The following is a 9165-nucleotide window of genomic DNA, read 5'->3' on the forward strand; positions in this document are numbered from 1 at the left end:
AAGGTGTTTTTTCTTTTTTTTTTTCTTTTTTTTTTCCTTTTCTTTTCTTTCTTCTTTGTATATTTACATGTATGTTTATAAGTTGGGTGATATGATGATCTGTATAGTGTATATCTGTATAGACATGTGTACTTTTAAAACTTGAATAAAAAGTATTCAAAAAAAAAAGAACTAAAAACTCTGGCAGTTTTATGGTATGTTTATTTACAATTTACATGCAAAGAGCAGCACCAGGCCATCCGCCGTTTGGTCACGAGTTGCTCAGTCTGAATCTCCACCCCTGCTGCAACGCGGAGTACGCCAACACCCCGTCCTCCTCCCTTTTGCACTTCTGTTGAAATTCAACCCTTTCAGCCCTCCTAGAGTGAGGAGAGGGGGGGTGGACTTCTCCACTCTCAAATGAGGAGTCCTCCACATGCTGACTCCCTTCTGGTTGCATAGCAAGCCCCTCTATGCTGTCTGTTTCCTCCCCTTCTGAGGCTGCTTGTCTGTCTGCGGCTGCGAACTCTGGAGGAAGCGGGGCCAAACTAACCCATCCTTGCTCTAACTGTGACTGCATTCTCTCATCTCCCGTGTCAGACTCTTCCCCGGCATCTGACTCAGCCACGTCTCTGAAACTTTGGCTCCACCCCAGCTCCTCCCAATGTTATGTGTGCAAGATTGCCACCCACCCATCGGCCTTGCAAGCTGGCACCTCTGGCTACCAGGATGAAATATACTTGGAGTCGAGAGTGGATTTCATGCTCTTTAGTCAGCTCAAAGTGGTGAGGAGGAATGGAAGTTCCCCAGAATGTCTGCTTTATATACATTATTTACACAATGGGCCCCACATGATTGGCTAATTCCGGGATTCTCCTGTAGGCCAATCAGGTTGCGGATTCACTTCCACCTGGAGCTAAATTGGGTGGCTCCTGTGGACCAATCAGACTACTGCATTCTGGACCCTATTGTTCTAGGACCAATCAGACTGCTGCCTTTTGGATCCTATTCAACTCAGTACATAGCACAGGATAGGTCCAGTGTACTGATTTTAGTGCACAGTGGTACCTTGGTTCTCAAAACTTAATCCGTTCCGGAAGTCCGTTCCAAAACCAAAGCATTCCAAAACCAAGGTGCGCTTTCCTGTAGAAAGTAATGCAAAATGGATTAATCGCGACGGTCACCTCCAGACTGGATTATTGTAACTCGCTCTACGTGGGGCTGCCCTTGAGACTGACCCAGAAACTCCAGCGGGTGCAGAATGCCGCAGCGAGACTCCTTACGGGGTCTTCGCTGCGAGATCACATTCATCCGGTGCTATACCAGCTGCACTGGCTCCCGGTGGAGTACAGGATCAGGTTTAAGGTGCTGGTTTTAACCTTTAAATCCCTATACGGCCTAGGACCCTCGTACCTACGGGACCGCCTCTCCTGGTATAGATAGATAGATAGATAGATTCTTTATTGTCATTACACAAGTGCAACATTGCACAAGTGCAACGAAATTGGATGCCATCCCTTAAAAACAACAAAAGCAAAACAACAACAACAACCAAACAAACCACATTCCAGCCACACCCACACCCACACCCATCAAACTCCCAGGTCACACTATCGAGTTACAGCATTTAAAAAGGCCACAGCTCTTGGATAGAAACTATGCCCCACAGAGGAACTTACGGTCTTCAAATAAAAACATCTTGAAGGTCCCAGGCCACAGAGAGGTTAGGCTGGCCTCAACTAGAGCCAGGGCTTTTTCGGCTGCGGCTCCAACCTGGTGGAACGCTCTGTCACAAGAGACTAGGGCCCTGCAGGACTTGACATCTTTCCGCAGGGCCTGCAAGACAGAGCTGTTCCACCAGGCCTTTGGTCAGGGCGCAGCCTGAGCCCCTCCTTTGGCAATCTTTACAAAACTTTATGGTTGCCATCAATTTGGATTTTAATTAACTTTTATAATGTTTTTATAATGTTGCACTGTTTTGGTGTTGTTAGCCGCCCTGAGCCCGGCTTCGGCTGGGGAGGGCGGGATATAAATAAAATTATTATTATTATTATTATTATTATTATTATTATTATTATTAATCCATTCCAGACTTTTGAAAACAACCCCTAAAACAGCAATTTAACATGAATTTTACTATCTGACAAGACCATGGATCCATAAAATGAAAGCATTGAACAATGTACTGCAGTCGCACAACCAATCAGTCAGTAGCTGAACTGGGTTTCATACAGTCACAAAAAACAAAACATAAAAGAGCCACAAAAATACAGTCATACCTCATGTTGCGTTTGGTTCGGGTTGAGCATTTTCAGGTTGCGTCCCGCAGCGACCCGGAAGTACCGGAAAGGGTTACTTCCAGGTTTCACCGCTCGCGCGTGTGCAGACGCTCAAAATGACGTCTCGAGCATGCGCAGAAGTGGCGAATCATGACCCGCGGAGACACGGGTTGCTTTCTGCTCAGGTTGCGAATGGGGCTCCGGAACGGATCCCATTCGCAACCAGAGGTACCACTGTAAAAAGGCAAAATAAATAGCAAAAACAGACAGACCTCAGCATAACACTCAAAACAGAAGTGTGGCTCTCAAATCGGAAGGGTAACACCCAAAACGGAGCACATTCGGCTTCCAAAAAAGTTCACAAACCAGAACACTTCCTTCTGGTTTTGCAGTGTTTGGGTTCCAAGTTGCTTGAGTACCAAGGCGTTTGAGAACCAAGGTACCAGTGTAAGCCATATGAAGCATGGAAGCTGAATACGTAAAAGATCATCTCACCCCTAACATGCCCAAATTGAAGGTCTGCTGATGCCACCTTATCAGGAGATCAGTCCCCTGCAATGTAGAGATTGAGCCTTTGGTGTCTAGGCACAAACCCTTTGGAACTCCTCTCCACTTGAATATCAGGCAGGTAGCATCACTGTTGCCGTTTCAGCACCGACTGAAGACCTTCTTCTCCAAAGAGCCATTAAAGCTGAGCTCTTTCCCAGGCTGCATCTGTACTAGGCTAGCTTTCAAAATGCATTTATTATTTTATCACCAGTTTGTCCTTTGGGAGGCTGGGTGGGGTGTAAATGTAATAAATAAATGAGATATATATATATAAATATTAGTGTCATTACTGCCTTTGGGTCGTTTGTGTGATGTTGCCCGTCGCAGAGTGGAAGAAACCAGCATTTCCATGCTTAACAGGGTCAGCAGTGATTCTCCCCCCCCCCAAAAAAAAGATATTAAAGAAAAATAGCAGCAAGCAATATATTGAAAATGTTATGGGGGTGGGACAGGGATTGTGCTACCCGTGCCATTGTGGGGCATGATCTCCTTTTGGAAGTGCTCCCCTGACTCGGTTTTTGAAAAAGAAGATGCTTTCAATCAGCCAGGAGGAAGGATGTCACTCAGGTAAGACATTCCACATCTGCTTTGAGTGAGGTGGTGCGCAGGGATGGTTCATTACAGACAACAGTCCCCTGTTCTAAAGGAATCTTCTCATTCAGGTATAGGGTGCCTCTGGCCCTCCAGATATTCCTGACCGACAACTCCCATCAGCCCCGGAAAGCCAAGAACCAGGGATCATGGGAGTTGTAGTTCAGCGATATCCAGAAAACCAAAAGTTCTCCACAGGTGCTCCAGTGGAATGGTTGTCCACCATGAAACAAGTTTGAAAACAATGTAGACCCACTGGCTTCCTGTTTCCGGCAGTGAGAAATGGCTGACTTCCACAGAATCTGACCTCAGTCATGGCAGTAATTCAGGGTGAAAGAGGAGAGCGCAAAATATGGTCTGAAGCCCAACATAAAAAAAACGAAGATCATGGCCATGTTGGTTTCTGCTCTCTTCACTGTGCAGCGAAAGGCTTGTCACAAGACAATGTTTACATTCCAGTCAGAGTACTGTTGGAGTTTCTCACGGGAAAGGGAGACTGGATGTGACGTACACTGGTTTCCTGTTTTTCACTGTTCACACTGTGCTTCTCTACGTGCTTCAGAGGAGAGAGGATGCTTTCTCTGCTCCGGCAGAGGCAAGATGTTTTTCTGTAATCTACCAGCTTTGAAACGTAAATAAAGCAATACAGAGTATGTGCACGTATTCCTCATCATTCCGCTGTGCACGGGACACTGCAAACACAACATTTTTGGTTATGGGCCCAGAAAGACGCAGTCATCTGAATGCCGGCAAAAGGATCGGAATGCAGAGGGACGGATCGGACGCTATCTCTGCGCGTCAAGATGATTGATGAGGTATGTGCTACTGCTCCGGGCAGCCTGCCAGCATCTAATTAATGGCTTTATGGCTGGACTTTGCAATTTTATGTCCGTTTGCCGGGCACAGGCAAAGGCGGATCAAGTTCCTATGCTGGGGAAATCGAAAGTAACTTTTAGAAGTGCTTTTGGAATGAAGCAGCTGCAGAAAACAGTGACGCAGCTTGATTTAAGGCAGCAGAGAGAAAGCACTTTTGAACTTGCCTTTGGAATGAGGCTTGAAGCAGCAGAGACGCAGCTTGTATAAAGCAGCTTGATTTAAAGCAGCAGAGATGACGCAGAAGGCTAATGCCAGAGTCATGATGGCCCTTCAGGATGCTTGTGGGATTCCTAAGCTCAATAAGAAAAACTATGCGGACTGGGTTCTCTATGCAGAGGCTATTCTGCGGAAAGAGGGTCTGTTTGAAGTTATTACAGACACCCCCCCAGCTCCAATTACAGATGCATGGGAAGCTAAAGATTCCAAAGCAAGGGGAACTCTTACATTGATAGTATCCCCAGAAGAGCTCTGTCTATTGCGTGATAAGACCTCAGCCAGAGAAATTTGGGACGCTTTGAGAGAGGCTCACTTGAGGACAGAAGCTGGATCTACCATGTTTTACTTTAACAAGCTGCATAATATGGCTCTTGCTGAAGGTGGAGATGTGCATACACATCTGATGGAGATGCAGAATCTGAGACATGAGCTGCAACAGAGAGGACTCAACTTTCCAGAGGCTGTGTATTCCTTCATGATACTACAATCTTTGGGTTCAGGTTGGGAGTCTGTTGCGACTCAGATTGCTGTACAGCCTACCGCTCAGCTGACAGTGGATTATATTACTGCCGTGATTCTGAATGAAGCAGATCGCCGGGGTGCTGGCTGCATGGGTAAGGGGGAGTCTTCACAGACGTCATCCCAGAGTGCAGTGGAACCACCAGATGGCGCCAAAGCTTTGAAGGCAGTGAAATGCTACTCGTGTGGACGTCTAGGCCATATGAAGAGGGAATGCAAATATCCCAGGGCCAAAACAGAGCAGCGCAGCGAAAGCTCATCGCGTGGAAAAGGCCGAGGCAAAAGCAGAGGTCCAGTGTCCAGGACAACGCAGCCCAAAGCAATGGTCTCACGCTTCACTCCAAAAGTTGCAGAGGTCCAGAAGACGTCTAGATATTTCTTCGTTGTTGATTCAGCGGCAACGCATCACATGTGCAACGATAAGCGACTGTTCGTGTCTTTTACACCGCAGGAAGGTGCGATTCACCAGGCGGATGACCACACAATCCCCAGTAAAGGCTTCGGAACTGTTCTTCACAGTTTGGACTTATCGATACAGAATGTACTTTATGTGCCAGATGCCAAACATAATCTGCTCAGCGTTGGACAGCTGAATGAGTGGAAAATTGACGTTTCCTTTAAGAACAAAAGGTGCATCATCACAAAGAAAAATGATTATGTATTGTGTGCTGAATATGTTGATCGTTTATATGTTTTATATTATGATGATGTTGTGCAGGATGACACTTGTTGCATTGCAGGTTCTAACAAAAGTTTGCATGCAGATTGTATTCATGATTTTCATCAAAAATTTGGTCATTTGCATTTTGAGGCAGTATCTAAAATGCCTGCCTTGGTTGAAGGTATGACTATTAAACCCTGCAGGTACCACATGAAGTGCAAGGCATGCGCAGCAAACAAGGTGAAAATGGCTGCGAAAGGTAAGGTGTCTAGTAGGCAAGCTACAGAACCATACCAGGTTGTTCATGCTGATTTGGTTGGACCACTAGCGCCCTCTTTGGGTGGAAACAGGTACTTCATGGTTCTCATGGATGCATTTTCCAGGTATATTTATGTGTACAATCTCAAGCAGAAATCAGAGGCTTTTCCAAGGTTCAAGGAATTCTGTGCTTGGTTGGAAAATGTGCATGGTAAGAAGATAAAAATTCTTTTCACTGATCGCGGGGGGGAATTCACTTCTCAGCAGTTTGAAGCTTTTCCGTCAGAGAAAGGAATTCAACACGATTTGTCTAGTCCTCGCTCGCCATGGCAGAATGGACTTTGCGAGAGGGCAAATCAAACATTGCTTCAAGGGTTAAAAACCTTGCTGCATGATGCCAATCTTCCAGAGAGTTATTGGGCCGAATCTCTCTCATGTTTTGTTTACAGTTATAATCGCAGGTTATCTTCAGCGATTGGTAGTACCCCCTATGAAAAGATGTTTGGCAAGAAGCCATACATCAAACACATGAAAATTTTTGGTTCTGACATGTGGGTTCACTCACCACAAAACTCCAAGTTAGACAAGCGTGGTTTGCATGGTATCTTTCTAGGTTATGAGAAAGGTTCTTACAGAATAAGGATGACTGACTCTAAGACCATTAAGCTCACAAGAAGTGTTGAGTACAATGCCAAGTGGGGGGAGAATGTGGGAATTTTCCAGTGTTACCCTTATGACAGTGATGAGACTGAGGATAGTCAAAAGCAACCACAGCAACCCACACCCACTGATGAAAGTTCTGATTCTGAGTCTGAAACTGAATCGGGTGATTCAGAGGATTTCAAGAGTGCGAAAGCCTCTATGCGACCCTCTGAAAGTTCTGATCAAGAATTGGAGGAACCATTGTTCACAATAGGTCACTTTTCTCCTAAGAAGGAAGAGGAGAGTGTTGAAGACCTAAGGCTAATTCGCAGGTCACAAAGAGCCACAAAAGGCAGACCTCCAAAGAGATTTGCTGATGAGTTTGCCAAGATAGCAGTAACAGCTGTTAAAAGCTCCAAGAAGGTATTTGAACCTTCAAGTTTCCAAGAAATCCAGGATTTGGATTCAAAGGAAGCTGAGCCATGGTTAAATGCCATGAAGGCTGAGCTTGATTCCTTGGAAAGGAACAAAACATGGGAACTTGTTCCAGTAGTTCCAGGAATGAAACTGCTTGGAAGCAAATGGGTCTTCAAAGCGAAGACTGATCAAAATGGCAAGATAGTCAGACACAAAGCCAGATTGGTAGCCAGAGGTTTTGCACAGGTACCAGGTGAAGACTATCACGAGACCTACTCACCCACAGTGAGGTATGAGAGCATTAGGCTTATGCTCAAGCTAGCTGCAGAGGAGAATCTACACATTAGTCACCATGATGTGAATACAGCTTTTCTGTACGGATCTCTAGGTGAATCTCTTTATATGCTTCCACCTGATGGCGTACAGGTAAAACAGGGATTTGTTTGTGCTCTGAAAAAGTCCCTTTATGGTCTCAAACAAAGTGCACGGTGTTGGCACACAAAACTCACTGAAGTATTGTTTTCTCTAGGTTTTCAGCAAGGGAAAGCTGATCCATGTGTATTTGTCAAAGAGGAGGGGCAAAAGAAACTGTATTGTTTGTTTTATGTTGATGATCTTTTATTCTTTTGGGAAGATGTCACAATGTACAATAACGCCCTAGCTCAACTGAAAGAGCACTTTAACATGAAAGATCTTGGTGAGGTAAATAACTACCTATCTCTGGAAATAGAAAGAGATCGAGATGGTAACATTCTAGTACACCAGTCACAGAAAATTGCTGATGTGTTAAGCAAACTAAACCTGATGGATGCTAACCCTGTAGACACACCGATGACAACAGGTTATCAGGTAGATGACACTGAAGAAGCATTTTCTGACACTACACTGTACAGAAGTGTGCTAGGCAAGCTAAACTTCATTGCCAGATGTTCAAGACCTGACATTGCTGTTAGCTGTAATTTGCTAAGCAGACAAGTCAACAATCCTACTGTTAAGGATTGGAAAGCTCTGAAACGCATAGCGCGGTATTTGAAAGGCACTATGCATTACAGACTGAGATTTAACAATCAGAAGTCTGGTGGTCTTGAGATATTTGCAGATGCAAGTTATGGAAGTGACACTACAGACAAGAAAGGCACGTCTGGAGTTTGCTACATGTACAATCAGGGTCTATTTGATTGGTCATGCAAGAAGCAAACAACAGTTAGCTTAAGTACTTGTGAAGCTGAACTGAATGCACTGTCTTATTCACTTAAAGATTGTGAATGGTTGTTACAATTGTGCAAAGACATGAAAATTCCTGTCAAATGTCCAATCCAGGTTTACCAGGACAACAAAGCATGTTTGGCTTTGCTGAATTCTGAAGGTTGTAAGCAAAGCACAAAGCACTTGCAATTGATGTTGCAACATGCTAGGGAACGTATTCAGAAGGGACTCGTAACGGTGTCCTATATGCCAGGTAATGAAATTCCTGCTGATGTATTGTCCAAGATTGTATCAAGGAATCAACACTGTACCTATGTGCAGAAGTTGGGTTTGTACTGATATTGTACGAACACGCTGCCCAGTGATGTTCACAGAAAGGGGGAGGATGTTGGTTTCTGCTCTCTTCACTGTGCAGCGAAAGGCTTGTCACAAGACAATGTTTACATTCCAGTCAGAGTACTGTTGGAGTTTCTCACGGGAAAGGGAGACTGGATGTGACGTACACTGGTTTCCTGTTTTTCACTGTTCACACTGTGCTTCTCTACGTGCTTCAGAGGAGAGAGGATGCTTTCTCTGCTCCGGCAGAGGCAAGATGTTTTTCTGTAATCTACCAGCTTTGAAACGTAAATAAAGCAATACAGAGTATGTGCACGTATTCCTCATCATTCCGCTGTGCACGGGACACTGCAAACACAACAGGCCACTGGGCCCATCACCTCCTGACAAATAGAAGGGGAAGAAATGGAGGCAGTGAGAGATTTTACTTTCTTGGGTGAGAGCAGCCACGAAATTAAAAGACGCCTGCTTCTTGGGAGAAAAGCAATAGCAAACCTAGACAGCATCTTTAAAAGCAGAGACATCACCTTGCCAACAAAGGTCTGTATAGTTAAAGCTATGGTTTTCCCAGTAGTGATGTATGGAAGTGAGAGCTGGACCATACAGAAAGCTGATCGCCGAAGAATCAATGCTTTT

The sequence above is a fragment of the Podarcis cretensis genome (assembly GCF_951804945.1).
Source record: "Podarcis cretensis genome assembly, chromosome: 9".
Classification (NCBI taxonomy): Eukaryota; Metazoa; Chordata; class Lepidosauria; order Squamata; family Lacertidae; genus Podarcis; species Podarcis cretensis.